Below are 16,224 nucleotides of genomic sequence, written 5' to 3'. Positions count from 1 at the left end.
AGAGTCACAAACTCAGTGAAACTTGCTGCTGAACTGTCCATTTACACCTGACATCTTTGATTTGTGATTCATTGCTTCTGTGTAGGAATTTGAGCTTTCGTTTCAGTGAGTGTTTCCTCTTGGATTATCTGATGTGAAATGTATTCAAAAAATCACAGTAAGTAAATGGATCAAATCAGCCATTTTGGCTCAAACCATGTGATTGAATCAAACGCAGTAAAACAGTGCTTCTCACCTGTTATAAAAACAATGGTAATTTCAAATATACAACATAACTAGCTTTATAATCATCCATAGTTAGGATATCATAAACAAGGACATTTAAAAGAGCAGATTCACATATTTTTCTTGCTGGTTTTGAAACTGAAGGCCCTGCATCCAATCACGCATGCTGTTTTGGTACAAATATACCTGCTATTAGATAAGATGACTTCGTCATCGTTTGTCTGAAAGGCTACTTGCGTGATGACGTTTTATGGTATATTTATATATGATTGTTAATCGTATGTTACCTTGTCCTGCCCAGGGACTACAGATGAAATTTAGCTTGTAGCTAATTCTGGTATGGCTGAGTGCCATACACTGTCCCGGTTTCTGGATTTACAAAACTGTGCTTATTCTTACTTGGTCTGTGCCATGTGAGTCATTCTGAATTTGTTTGGCCTATGCAATTCTGGGTAATTTTAATACAGTTCATGTTATGTTTTTAAGCATAATTTTGCTTACTTCTGAGAAACAATTTAGGCATTTTTCTAATGCAAGACCCATCTTCACCATGTCACGTGTTGCACATTGAATGATTGCTTGAGTTTGCTTGGATTTTGTGATCAGTTTTATTAGTTTTATCAACATTTATTTTTATATTAGGCCCAGTAGGCCAATATGTGTCTGTTTATTTTGGAAATGAGCAGAAGCTGATGTAAAAATGTAAACACTGCAGTGTTATTTCGCGGGGGAATCAGATCTGCTCAGACACTAATTATCACTACAAAACATGTACAATACTTGATTCTCCTTGCAGACACTGTAGGCTATGGATGTGTGTACACAGACTCCGATGAAGTTTTCTGTCAGTCAAGAGCTCTTTTGATCATCGACGCCTCCTCAAACTCCCACAGCTACACACGGAGCCGTGGATATGTTGATATGATCACCCTGGCAACATCACGAGTCACTGAGGACTAAATCAAAAGGTGAGTGTAAACGTGTGCACAATTCAGAGTTTAGGAATCGGGATTCATTCATGGGTGTGAATTAGAATTTTGCAGGGATTTGTTTGTGCACTACAAAAACAGTCCCCCTCCCCCCTTAGGGATCAGAATGAATTTAAATCTAATTTCAAATTCAAAGAACTACTATACAGAGAGAGTACCATTGTATATTGAGTACCATATGTCAACATTTGATTGATTGACCCCTTATGAAAATATATCCATATACAAATTCCACAGATTGCTAAAGATTTTGCAAACTGTGAGTCCATAAACAGTAAAACAAGTCAAGATGGGTACAAAGTATTTATGTATTGTTAATTTTAGAAGCTGTAAAATTTCTAAAACAATGTATCAGACAACATACATTTTTATTTAAGATTTTCAACTAATTTTTTTGCTGGCACATGCAGCAATTTTATAAATGTCTTTGATTCTAGACTTGAATTAAATTTCAACATCATCTTGCTTTCTTATTTCAAAATGAACCACTTTGGAATTGGACTCTAAAAGGCATCCTGAATTGACTTCTAAACAGTACACAACCCTGGTGCGGTTCAGGGATGCTGACTTGCCACAAATTGGCTCAATGGTGTAAATGACCAAAGGTCTGTTTTCCAGATTCAGGCTGATTCTTTGCTAAAACCAAAGCAATGCTCTTCTCATCTTTCTTTTGTGGCAAGCTAAGAGATTTTTTTTTCCTTTGCTTCAAGGCCGTCAGCTGCTACACAGCTAATCGTTGAGATAGCGGCCGCTGATAATTGGTGCAGATTGGAAGATAAAGACCATTCAATGTAGTCGTCCATGAAGACCTTGAGATAGAAGCTTTAAGAATTCTTATCTCTCTTTTTCAAGTACATATAAAACATCTTGTTGTGGTTTTCAATGAAGCGGTTCATCTGTGAGCTCAGTCCATTATTAGTGAAAAAATATTGACAAGATAAAAGGACGTCAGGGGACATGATCATACTTTATGGTTTTGTATATGGTGCAGTGCTTTGAAAACAATTCAAAATAATGTTTTGTTGTGCAGATGACAAATGAATTGCGCCGTATAACATCTGACCTTAAAGTACTACCACAGTTCAAGACAGTACAGCATTTTCAATAATCTGTGATTAAGTGTCATACAGACACAGCGGCAGCAGAAATCTCAGAAACACTTCAGCTCATGAGTCAGCTGGAGATGTGTGACCCATTTTGACTCGTAAACATGATTTCATACACAACTTATGGAGTATTTCCAGAAACACTAACAATAGATATGTTTCTAATTAAGGCTTGAAATGCCATATTAGTTTATAGATATTTTGAAACTCTTAATAAATGAATGTTTACTTTATGGACCACTTTGTTTCCCAGAATGATTTAATTTACTCTAATATTTAATGTCAATATTTGTTATTATTGAATTATCTGAAAACAGTTTGGTGGACCTTTTTAGTGCTGACTGGCAAAATTATAATTAAATAAGGAAGCTGCACTGAATAATTTGTTATTATTACACTAGTATTGGGATTTATAAAGACTCCCAGTGTAATTTATTTTTTAAGAAACCAGGAAATGGTGAGTGTATAGAGAACATATACTGTGCAAAAATGTGAAACTGGACCACAAAACCTGACACAATGGACAATTTTTTTAAATTAAGGTTTATGCATCATCTGAAAGCTGAATAAATGAGTCATTCCATTGATGCATGTTTTGTTAGGATAGGATAATATTTGGCTGAGATACAACTATTTGAAAATCTGGAATCTGAGGGTGCAAAAATAAATAAATAACTATATATAAAATTCAAAATATTGAGAAAATCACCTTTAAAGTTGTCCAAATTAAGTTCTTAGCAATGCATATTACTTATCAGTAATTAAATTGTGATATATTAACAGTAGGAAATGTACAAAATATCTTCATGGAACATGATCTTTACCTAATATTTTAATGATTTTTGGCATAAAAGATCAATTGATAATTTTGACACAAACAATGTATTGGCTATTTCTACAAATATAGTCTACCTGTGTAACTTATGACTGTTTTGTGTTCCAGCGTCACAAATAATTCTAACTGTCATGAGAAGAGCTTTTGTATCATTTCATATCATTATGTTTAGTAGAATATGTTTATATTCCTGTGACAATGGGATTCTTTTAGTTGTTTTTGCATGTGGCAGAAAGCATAGGTTAATAGTTTTTGCTGCATGAGACAGTCTCTGTTTTTTGGTGAAACTGTGCCTTCCATGACTCATGGTGTTTTTGTTCTTCTTATTTCTGTTTAATGTGAGAAATACTCCACATATGTGCCTCCATATGGAGTTCTGGAGGAAAGAATTCATCCCAGAATATATCCTAGATAATCTCGTGATGGTGGAAAACACATGAGCCATGAGTTGTTTTCTCGAGTCTACTTTGATTTAGTCACGTTCAGTGAGGGTCAGGCAAGCATTTCAGTTTGATTTATAATGTAATATGTTGCAGTTACCAGCTCAACCATTTTATTTACTCATCAAAGACAGGTGTTACTTACTAAGTGTTCAGTTTGGACCCTGCTGACACCTACTGGTGTGGATGCAGTGACATGCAAAAGGGTTTTTGGTTAACAATGTATTCACAGGCATATCTGACTCCTGATATCTTAGTTGAACGTGTGTGTATTATGTATCCATTTTCCTGCAACACCTTTGCAAAAGCAGGGAATGTCCTCAGAACATTCTGGCAAGGTTCTCTGCAAGGTTTTCTAAAAACATTAGCATACAAATGTTGTTTATACATTTTTTCATGAAAGTTTTTTTTTTCCCTTTTCTAAATGTTACTGCATGTTTTAGAACATTTAAAGAACATTCAAAAGCCCCATTCCCATGATGTTTGCAAAATGACAAAAGTATTATGTTCCCTAACTATGTTTGCATAAAAAACAGTTTGAAACATTTTTAAATCTGGATGTTTTGAACATTCAGAGAGCATAATGTAATGTTTTCCTAACTTAATGTGAACATCAGTGGAATGTTCTGGAACATACTTTATTGTTCTTAGCTGGGACACACAGGGAGCAAGTTTGTATTCTTTATATTGAGCCAAAAGGACAACTTGTGACATTTAGATTCCCCGGCTGGTCAAAGGTCCTTTTGCTATGTGTATTCGCAGGAACATAAAGTTTAATCGCACCTTAAAACGTCTGTTTCTAGGCAGCTGGTATGAGTCTTAATCACTTTAAACTGTGTTTAAAGCAGCACCAAAACATGGATAAAATGACGTGGTACACCTTTAAATTGGCCTCCGCCTCCCATCCGAGTGTGATTCAGTCAGCTTGAAAGTGTTTTAACTTGAGTTATTGGGGTCACATGAGGTAAAGCACACGGGGAAACGCTGCGCTTGTCGTCCCGCGACTGCTTTCACTCAAATGATAATGGGCTCTTTAGAAAGAGAGGCCGAGGTTATGTTCCTCATTGTGCTATTGAATGCAAATGCTGGATTGGACTGCTGCCACCTGTTGGCTCCCCTGATTTATTTCACAGAGTGCTGCGCTTTTGTTTATTTGTACCTTTTGGTACTGAAGCGGAGAAGGTTGCTCGGTGGTTTCCTTCTGAAATTCCCCAGCTGGTCAGAAAGCCACTCTTCTGAGTAATGAGATCTTGAATTGGACTTTTAAAATGAGAAATGTGAAACGCAGTCACCTTAATAGACATGCATTGCCATTACAATCCACACAATTTGACCATTAGAATCTAAATTCATGGTTCATTTGATGTGCCTTTGCGCACCAAGAGAAACCGTATTCAGTTGCAGCTGCTCTGTTTTGGTCCGTGGTGTGAATTTCTTAATAAGCAGAGTAATTTATCTTTGCCATCCGTAGATGGATGCAGTGACAGCTCTGCAGGATGCCTATTAGTAGGTTTGCTGTAGCGCTGCAACACCAGCATTGGACCTGATCAAACCTTGATGTTGTTCTGCTGCAGAACAATGTGTGATGAGAGAGAGGCAGTCAGGAAGAGGGGTTATCAGCCGACAGGGCTAATTCTGCAGAATAGGAGATGACACGTAATTATGCGGCATCGATCGGCAGGGAATACGCTTGATCATGCTGTGACTGTACATTGGTAATTTGGCCCGTGGGCTCTCTGAAATTCTGAGTCAGAATAGTCAAAAAACCTTAGGCATTCATTAAAACGAAGAAAGAAGTGATGCCTCACAAATTGCACCTGGGTTTATGTGAATGCAGCAGTGTAGAGAGATGCATGTGGCGCACAAGCGCTGTGATTATGTGCTTTCTACATGTAGAGATGCTCTTAACCCCATGATAATGCATGTGCATGGACGTGCATACATCGTTTTCCTTCTACTATTCAAATCACTGAAGTAGTTGAAATGTGGTTCCAATTAACTGAAGCTCATTAATTGAATCTGGCTCAATTCACAAGACCTTGAATGTAAGCTGGAACTCCAATTAAGAGCTTAAAATCTTATCTTAATTTGGATTCATGGCTATTCTAGGCATTACTGTCCAGTTGTTCATTAGGGAGTCTCCTGCTGGCATGTGTCGTGGATCTTGCGGTCTCGAACTAGTTAACTAATTAACTAGGGGTATTATCTAAGGTGTTTATACATGCTGAAGTTTGCTGATTAGTCAGTTTGAATGTCTCTTGTCACACTTTCAAGGAAAGGATGAAAGAAGATTGTTTCTGTCTTGTATTTCGTTGAAATGTGGCTTCAGTTAGCTTAAGCTCATTAATTGAATCTGGCTCAATTCACAAGACCTTGAATGTAAGCTGGGATTCCTATTAAACACTGAACATTGTTTAAGATCTTATCTTCATTTCGATTAGATATTACTTTGCAGCTGTTCATCTCCTGCGTGTAGATCTCTATCTAGTGTTAGATTTTCTGAGGTGTTTATGCATGCAGTAGTATGCTGAACGATTGGTCAGTTTGAATGTCTTTGGTTTGTTTAGTCAAATGGTCAAGGAAAGGATGAAAGAAGATTGTAACCAAAGCTGTAGTCTCCTTTCTCTCAGGGAATGTTTACAACCATAAAGTTTTTGCAAGCATGTACAACCAAAGCAAGTTTTTGAAAACAATAACATAGTTTTATCCATGTCATGCACATGTGTATAGAAATGTGCACTGGTGAGTTACTTACTAAATGACATCGCCTACTACTGGCCTGGCATGAATACTACAGCATTTTTAGTCATTGTCGTTGATCTGTGTGAACGGGGATTGTTTTGACAGTGTCTGTATGCCAAACTTTTCAAAAGCGAGAAGGAAAAATTATTACATTTTTAGCACAATCGATGTCTTGTAAACATATTCTCAGTGTGGCACTTGAGATGTTTTTCCCGGGTAACTGTGTTTAAGATTCAAGCCCGTCTTTCCTGAGCCATGAGCTCTTTTTATTCCTTAAGCTATGCTTGCTCTCTTTATTCTCTATATTGCTCCAGTTTTATTATTATGATGTTAATGTTTCTGACATTATTTTGGCATTCAGCCTGAAACATGTAATACCTCCCTATAAACATGCAAAAAGCAAATATTCTTGGCAACGTACTAAAACAATAGGCAAAATAATATGAAAACCAAAATATGCAGTTTTGTGTGTGCATGAGCTCATAACTGAACATACACTATCATTCCAAGGTTAGGGGTCGGTAAGATTTTTCAAAATGCTTTTGACAAGTCTCTTATGCTCACCACAACTGCATTTATTTGATTAAAAAATACAGTAAAAACATAAATTTTGTGAAATATTTTTTATAATACGTTTTCTGTTTGAATGTATTTAAAAATGTATTAATTTTTTTTCCTGTGATCAAAGCTAAATTTTCAGCGTCATTCCTGCAGTCTTCAGTTTCATACAATCCTTCAGAAATTATTGTAATATGCTGATATTGAGCTAATATGCTCAACAAACATTTCTTGTTGTCAATGTTGAAGACAGTTCTGCTTAACACTTTTTTGAAAACCAGTTTCCAGCAGGGTTCTTTGATGAATAGAAAATAAAAAACAACTTATGTGGAGTAAAAACCTTTGGTAACATGATTAATGTCTCTACTGCCACTTTTGAACAATTTAACACATCCTTGTTGTGTGTCCATTTGAATATTTATATTTCAGAAGAAGTGATGATTGTTTCATTCCTAAAGTGAAAAATGTTTGTTTTTAACATTGTATATGACTTCTGGTAATGAGAGGACACAAGCCAGGTGCAGAAATCATTAATATAATGACTATGACTTTTGACCAGCGTTCTGTTCCTAAACCTAGTGAGCTTCCTCCACAGACAGCATTTAAAGACACCACAGATGCTCCTGCTGCGGAGCCTGTTCCAAAACATAGCCAACTTGATTTTGCTATAATACTATATTTATGGGGTGGATAATTTTATCAGTTGTTTATTATTCATGCAAACATACATATTGCCCACCAAACGTGTTATTTTGGATAGTCAAGATTACAAAAGACAATACCTGAGAGTCAGTACCAGTGGTGCAGAAGGTCAAATGTGTGTCATACATACTCTGACATGATCGACCCGGGTTCGAATCTGCCTTTTAGCGAAAATTTTTCTCCCTTTTCAAATTTCAAATCACATCAGAAATGCATTTATTTTCAATGAAAATTAAGAAAATAATCAAAAAGTTAAGGGAAGGGGTAATGAAGGCTTTATTGTCCCAATAAGGTGGCATCCATTAAATTAGACTCAAGTTATTATTGCATACTGTTTTATAATACAATACTTAGGTGCAGATAATTGCCACTATTTGCAGTAAGTAGTATACAAAGCAGAAACTCCTGCTATTTTAACATAGTATAAATAGAATATAGATATTTGCACTTAGTGTAACTTAGTTGCCTTTTTTGATAACTGCCAGACTAATGACTAAAATATTAGACTAGACTAATAAAAACCTATAAATAAACCAAAATTATTTCAAATATTTTGGAAATTAGATAAGAAAAAGTTATCGGTGACCCTAAACCGCAACTTCCTACTTTATTTACTTTTCTAAAGTGTTAAAATTAGTGAAAAAACAAGTAAAAAAAATAAATAAATGCTTATAATAGCTGGATCTGGCTCAACTTTTTGCCCATTTTCAGTTGTCCGGGAGAGTCGCACGGTGACGCGCTTCCAAGATGGCGATGGACCTCTCTGCACACTTTGAGGTTCAAAAACGCTCTTCAGGAGTCTACGGGTGACGTCATGGACACTACGTCCATGTTTTTATACAGTCTATGACTCTCACTCATATAACTCTATGAGGACTCGTTCCCTTTGGAAGCATCTCACAGTGATCATTTTCACACCACAGACGCTAAACATTCTGATCTATACATGCAGACATTCATACGAGTTGTCTACCAGCAAATTAGTCAATCAGAGAACAAATGTTATTTTCGAACATGAAAAATTTACCATGGTCCGGACACCAGTGACCTCATAGCTGGCTACGGCCATGGATGCTGTCTACTTAGGCAGCTCAGTATTTGAATCCTTCAGTAGTCTAAAACTTCGAAATGGGAGCTGTGTAGCACCTGAACAATTTTCAGTGTAACTGAACACTGATTAGAATCTGATGCCATCATTGTAGACTCTGATAAATGCAACTAAAATAGTTTTGATGATCGGGTTGAAATTTCATCATTTCAGCCTGAGGTGCTTGCCTTCATTTCCACACTGAACTATCTAAGATGAATCAAAGATTTTAGGAATATATTGTGCTTTGAACTATCTTTTATCTCTTTGCACAGACACAAGAGACTTCTTTATGACTTCAATTAAACCTCCTCTGTTTACTCTACTGCTAGATCTGCTTGAAGACGCTGGTCTCTGTGAAAGTCAGTGCTGGCGCCCTTCGTCATATGGTAATCGCCCTTGCTTGCGAAAAGGAGGGATGGCGGCCAAACCGGACTGGATTTGATCTGCGTCCAGGGCTCTACTGATAACCCCATCTATCTTACTTGATTTGGCAAAAAGGGCCTCACTAATAACACCAACGGGGTGGCAAACTCACTACCTTGACAGATGTCCAAATCACTGGTAAACAACAGAAAGCGGGTGAAAAGAAATAAATGACCGTTTCGAATCCGCAGGGAGGTTGAAAATGTCTGAAGACACTCCAGGAGAGGAAGCTGAGCTTTGATTGGAGCTGGAAACGGGGAATACAGGTGCATATTTTTCTTTTAAGGAAAGATGTCGCCTCAATGAGCCAATGAAGATCAGCCGTACGCCTGAGGAGCGTTCAGTCTTTAAATGACTTTTGTCACTGTGCACCTGTCAGATACTATTATACTATATATGTTTACCCATTGTACAATGACAATTCAGATTGTGCCCACAATCTCATATAAATATAATATAATATAATATAATATAATATAATATAATATAATATAATATAATATAATATAATATAATATAATATAATATAATATAAGAATCTTAATATCAGCAGCTTGGACTTTCAGACTACACAATTTGAATGCTTAAGAGATGTTGACATTTTGCATGACACTTCCTATACATAAGTGCAATTCAAAATAATTAGATTACACAATGTGCAAGTCGTCTGGAATGGTGATGACATTATAATTTGTAGCTGCAAATGCCATTTTAATAGCACTAGAACATAAGCAGGCATATTTTTAAAAGACTCTCCAGAAGTAATTCATTAGTCTTATCCTACATTTGAAGAGGGTTCATTGTCAAAACGGCCACTTGTGTTTGGCTCCTCTGTTTCTCCTGTGAACTGTTTTAATCCCCACAGTGCTGTTCGGTCAGCGTGCACCTATCATATTTGTCCAGCACAGGTGCCAGTTTCAGAAAGCTGATTTACTGGCTCTGGACCGGCTCCGAGGAATTGAGCTTTGCTGAAAAGTGGCTCTAAATGTCTACAGCTGCTTTGGCCTCTTGATATTGATGATTTTAATTGTGGATATTAATTTATTAAGAGTCTTCTTTGCAGGTAAACTGTTATAGTGCAGGGTGTCCAAATTCTTTGTGCGTGTGATATTCATATAAGGTAGCCGAAGTGATTAAAGCATGTGTGCACAGATCAATTAAACAAAGTTTACCCACTTTGACTTTATGCTGTTTTGTTTTCATCTGCTTCTTGTACATTGACTGTCACTCTATATAGACTAATACAATCAAATACAACAATTTCTCAATATATAGGCTACTGACAATTACGTTCACTTCAAGGGTATAAGATAACTGGACACTTTCAACTGGATACTTTTTCTAAATCGGAAATTTGGAGCACAGAATCCTTTGATTCAGATTGGAACTTCTGTGTGGGTTCACAAATCATTTGATTCAGATCAGGACTTTGGAGTGCGAATCGCAAAACCTTTTTTTCTGATTTAATTATTTATTAATTTTTTTATATGAAACACTACAAAACATCAAATCATTAAGGCAGTAAAGAGAAAGAAAGAATGCACAAATGCAAATCCTTTGAGGTTGTCACTCTGTACATCCCTATAATATGTCTGATCAGTTTTGTGATCAAAGCTCTACAGTTTCAAAACATTTCATGCAATGCAATACAATGATAACTGAGAGATGAACAAATAAACTTCAAAATCCTAATGAACATTTTTGAAACTTTAAAAAAAAAAAAAAAAGATATATGGGTAATCACTAAACCTACTTAATCCCAGTAAGTGTTCATCTTAAAATATTACTAAAAACAAAAGTTATTCTTATATGTATTTGATAGAAATCTGTAAAAAAATTTCATAGCTAAAAGACACAAGAACCACAAGCCAAATCCATAATTACAATTTTCACGCTAAAGGTCTAGGCACATGTTAAAAAAAATAATTTGGGTAATCACTATGATACAGTAAGCATTATAGGGTTATTCTTACGCCTTTATTCCAATGCAAATCTTGACATCTAAATAGAAAAATGCTCTTAAATTTATGCTAAAGGCTGTACACGTGAAAGCTTCTGTTGTAAACATGTTGCATTCTTTAGTGTTGCTTGCATCTATTAGACAAAGTCCAGAAATTGCTAATTTCTTTACAGATCAAAATTCATGAGCATCACCGATCCCCCCCCCCACATCTCCCCTGTCTCTCCTTTTACAAATGTCCCATTTCCTTTACAACAATCTAGCGAACCCCCTCCTTCCTCTGTGACAAGCGTTTTCGTCTGTTGTGCTTTGCTGTCTAGATTGATGAGAATAGCTTTACTGTTTGACAGTCTGTTAGAAAACATTTCAAGGGAACGCTCTACTGACGGCCCAATATGGAAGCGCTGACAGCTCACTGGTGACCCGCCGCTGAGGTTTCTGAATACTGAGACGTTTCCTGCTTCTCATCTGCATGATCTGTGTTGACCGCGCTTTTTGTCTTGGTGTTTTGATCCACAGTGACTATAATTCAGACAAATCGACTATTGGCATTCACATGCTGATGATGAAGCTCTCTTGCTTTGTTTTGGGTCATGTTATGGCTGTAACCTGCCCCAGGTACTTATGAGAATCTACTGAATAGCATATGTACAGTAACTATGTTAAAGCAAAGCACGTCTGTGATTTCATTTACTTATTTTGGTGAGATGGGGATCACTGTAGTTATTAGTTTTGTTTGTAGTGTGTAGATTTGTATACTGAAACCCATGCTGAATACGTACATTTATAATAAATGGCGAATGGATTGAATCAATATGTAGCAAACTTTGATGTGAATCCAATACTAAAGCAAGAAGTTAATTATGTTGAAAATTGATATGACACTGTATATATGAGATGAGGAATTGATCACTCAGAACTCAATCATGCATGTTTATTGAAAGGTAAAGAGAAACTGGTTTGTGATTTATGTAATAATTTAATGTATAAAATATATTTTAATAGAATTTCCATTTTAAACTATTTTAGACAATGTTTTTATTCAGAAAATATATGGCTAATTGATATTGTAACATACAATGAACACAAAAATCTATATACGGTAACTTTTATTACTATTAAATGTATATGTATTTATTTTTTTGGGGTGAAATTAAGTACTTGTTGTTGTAAACAATATATTAACATGTCATTGTAGTTATAGTACTGCATATTTAAAATGTAAACATACATTATAAATGTGTGTATATTTTTTAAATGTTCTGTTCAAATCCCTCTGCTCACCAACGATGCATTTATTTGATTAGAAATACAGTAAAACTGTAAAAATGTGAAATTAAAATGACTAATTAAAATAACAAAATTAAAAAGAACAGTTATAAATGAATATTAAATAAATAAACAAACATTATAACATCTACTACTATCTCTTTTAATGAAACTGGTCCTTGCCGAATAAAAGTATTACATTTATTTCTTTAAAAAGTGACTGCAAATATTTAAAACATGCATAACATTTAAAACCCACTTTTGCTGAATTTAGTCCTTGCTGAATAAAAGTATTTAATTGATTTATTTTTGAAAAACAAAACAAATAAAATATAATTAAAAGCTGATCTCAAATGTTTCAAACTATCATAATATGTAAAACCAACTATAAAACCAACATATATATATATATATATATATATATATATATATATATATATATATATATGCGCGCATATGCACATCTTAAATGAGTACACTCCTTCTGAAACATTACTTCAGCAAATACTCTTTACTTTAAAAACATGTTAGGATTCTTCAAAGATATAACATTCCAGCAAGACTGCTTAATAAGTAACCAAAGAAGAATGTTAAAATTATTCAGGAAGATATAATTTTCTTATCAAAGTGATAAAATGCGGTGTTGCAAAATAAAACTAAATAAGGTGTAAGGTTAAGGCAATGTTTGATGCAGGAGAAACCGAGATAGTGTCTCAAAAATATGAAAAGAGAGACACTTTATCTCACAGAGTAAAATGCATGCATGCTTCACTCTTAAGAATAATGGTGCTTTTCGATGCCATAGAATAACCTTTTTTTTTTGGTCTAAATGGTTCCTTAAAGAACCTTTAACATGTGAAGAACCTTTCTGTTTCCAGTGTATGTAATGTATGCATGTAATGTAAGTAAATAAGTACGTAATTAAGTAATGTCCAATGTCCAGTAGACTTTCCTATCTGAGCAAGATTATGTTTCTTAAAGGTTTTGGCCAAGTTTGCTGATAAGAAACATTCTTTTCCAGAGTCATGTAAGGATAAACACAGCTATGTTTGATTCGGATTGTATTACAATCACAAAGTTTGTCTGTGTAACACACGTTTACCCAGCATTCCCGGTCTGAATAGGGCTATTGATTTAATTTAAAAGCTTCTGTTGGTGGCCAGGCTGAATCATCTATCGATGAAGGCTGAACAGACTTGTGGTTTCACATCATTTAATACAGTGGCTGAAAGCACTACAGCTACAATTTTCTTTTCCTCATGACCGGTTTCCTTCTGAAAGCGATTATTTTAAGATTAGGTTTGCTTATCTAAGATGAGGTAGTGTCTCAGAAATGCAGTACAGCTGTTGTTTTGGGAAATCTTTTGGGCAATTCTTTGGTTTGAAAAACTGATTTGTGCTCCAAGTTGCTTGAACAGGCAAATAATCAAAGGCTCTTTCTCTAGAATGATTACTTCTTTCCAAAATATAATTCCAAGTTGCACAGCTATTGTTTCCTGGAGAACGTTTAAGGCAGATTGCTTTTCGACATACAGCAAAGAGTCGAGTGCACTTCCATGGAAACTCATGACGAGATTAACTCCTCGGATGACAAGCCAAATCACGTGACTCATAGCAAATATTGAATATTGCTTTTGTGTTGTTTGAAGGCTACTAATGAAAAGCCTCCTTAAGATGCTGTCTTGAGATTTCTACATTCTGTCTGAATGCATTTACAAATATAGCTGTTGCTAAGGTTGTGATTGGTGATTGGTATTACTTGACAAAAGGAGAACACTAATGCAAAACTCTGTTTAACTGAGTCACATCTCTCAGGGACGACACTTTCTATTGTGATTGTTCATCATAATGCCCGACAACCATTGCAGGCTGGTTGTAGTGGTGTGTTTGTACTGATATTGACCCACTGGAAGTGTCAAACAATGCAACACAGTTGAGGAAAGTTGGACAGCAGATGATCAGTGGCTCGATGTGAAATGCTGTCATTGATGCTCATATGATCTGCCTCCTTTTAGTTGAAAAAAAAAAAAAACTGCATATGCTGGTTAGGTATGTTTGGATGCTGGTTTAAGCTGGTCCTTTGCTGCACCAGTAAAGTTAATTTACTGTTTGTATTTAGCTGTTCAATATTAGCCTATTTGTCTCCACATACAGCAGTGATAAAACATTACGGCATCCAGTAATTACTATCAGTAAACAGTGATTGAAGTCAGTGTTAGTGTGAATACAGCTTTAGACTTGTACGCCTTGATAAATTAGTTCAAAAATATTACAAGTGGATTATATAATACCTATGGATTAATAAATTGAACAGAATTATTTTTTTTACATTCATTTTTTAAATAAAAAAGTTCTGTTCAATAACTTATTTGTTTTTTGTAACTTGCTAACCATGTTAACTATATGCTAGTAACATGCTAATCATGCTAACGAGATTCTAATTATGCTAGCAAAATGCTAATCATGCTAGCAAAATGCTAATCATGCTAGCAACATGCTAAAACATGCTAGTGACATGCTAGTAACCTGCCAATCATGTTAACTACATGCTAGTAACATCTTAATCATGCCAATGACATGGTAGTAACTTAGCTAGTCATGCTAATAACATGCTTGCCACTTGCTATTTATGCTAACAAAAATGATAGTTCCTTGTTAATCATGCCAGCAAAATGCATGTAACATGTTTATCATGTCAAAAACATGCTAACCATGCAAGTAACATGGTAATCATACCAGTGACATGCTAGTCATGCTAATAACATGCTTGTTACTTGTAACTCATGCTAACAACATGCTAGTTCCTTGTTAATCATACTAGGAACATGCTAATCATGCTAGCAGTATGCTAGTAATAGGCTAATCATGTTAAAAACATGCTAAGAACATGCTAATCATGCCAGCAGTAGGCTAGTAACAGGCTAATCATGCTAAAATGCTAACCATGGTAAAAGCACGTTATCACATTTATCTCATCTATCCAAATATTCAAACTTCAGGCTTTTACAACCGCTTTACACATTCAGGCTAGGCTTTCTCAATCCAATCAAAGTTTTTTTTTTATCTAGTTTATTATTACCGTTCATTTTTATCCTGTATTTATGTCAGTTTGCCTTTGTGCCACATCCTTCTGTTATTAAATAAGACATTTAGAGTAACTGCTGAGCCTGTATTGGGTAAGTTGAAGCGTACGGTGGATGAAATGGGCTGTGTAATAAGTCTAATTCAAGCTGTGCAGCGGCACGAGCAGAACGCCAGTGAAATGGTTTTCCTCACGAGATCTTCAGAACGTTTGGACATGGCAGTCTTTTCTATCTAATCAGCAGAGATTACAGCAAGCTTAGCCCAGAAGAATGTGTGTCAGTCTTAATCATATTTTTAAGTAAGCCTAATGAAAACGTAATTTATAAGGTCGACGAGGGCAACTTCTCTTAGATGTGCTGGTAAGGACAATTTGTTGGTAAGGCAATTTAAAGAGTTGTGCCACAACACAAGCTTTTCCTCCAAATGGATTACTTTTCACTTCAATGGCCTGGTTTAGTTTCAGGCCAAAAGACAAGTAATATTAAAATCCGACAAGCCTCAGTGTAGGGGATTTATGATGATTATTTTCCTGCATATTTATGGCCCTTGCCGCTCTGCTGATTTGGTCCAAGTGTTTGTGTGAATCACTTACTAAGATAGATGTGATGAAAAGTACTGGTGAGTGTTCGAAAAAGATACATTTGCACCAAGCTACAGAAGAGTTCACACTGACAGCGAGTTCACTGGAGGTCTTCGGGTCTCTGTACAGCTGGACGTAGTGGGCGTCCTGATGCTGGATGGCCTGAAGTTAATGGTGGGCTGTATGACTGGCCAGATGCGATTTATTGCAGTAAAACAATA

At 35.6% G+C, this 16,224-nt stretch overlaps 1 long non-coding RNA gene across 4 annotated transcripts in view; it reads left to right on the top strand.

The window, feature by feature from the left end:
• The first annotated feature begins 1 nt into the window (after position 1).
• Positions 2–16,224, top strand: part of LOC127963334 (uncharacterized) — a 108,774-nt gene continuing 92,551 nt past the window's right edge. Inside the window, exons 1-3 of one of the 4 annotated variants that reach the window (XR_008154782.1) lie at positions 3–157; positions 1,022–1,193; positions 9,017–10,285. This is a non-coding gene — a long non-coding RNA (uncharacterized LOC127963334). Of the gene's footprint in view, positions 158–1,021; positions 1,194–1,924; positions 2,561–8,959; positions 10,286–16,224 lie in introns of those variants that run through there. The other 3 variants (XR_008154781.1, XR_008154783.1, XR_008154784.1) reach the window with 3 other exon arrangements.

Source organism: Carassius gibelio, chromosome B8 (genome assembly GCF_023724105.1).
Source record: "Carassius gibelio isolate Cgi1373 ecotype wild population from Czech Republic chromosome B8, carGib1.2-hapl.c, whole genome shotgun sequence".
Taxonomy (NCBI): Eukaryota; Metazoa; Chordata; class Actinopteri; order Cypriniformes; family Cyprinidae; genus Carassius; species Carassius gibelio.
The sequence above is the reverse complement of the archived record's forward strand: the minus strand, read 5'-3'. Positions and strand labels throughout refer to the sequence as shown.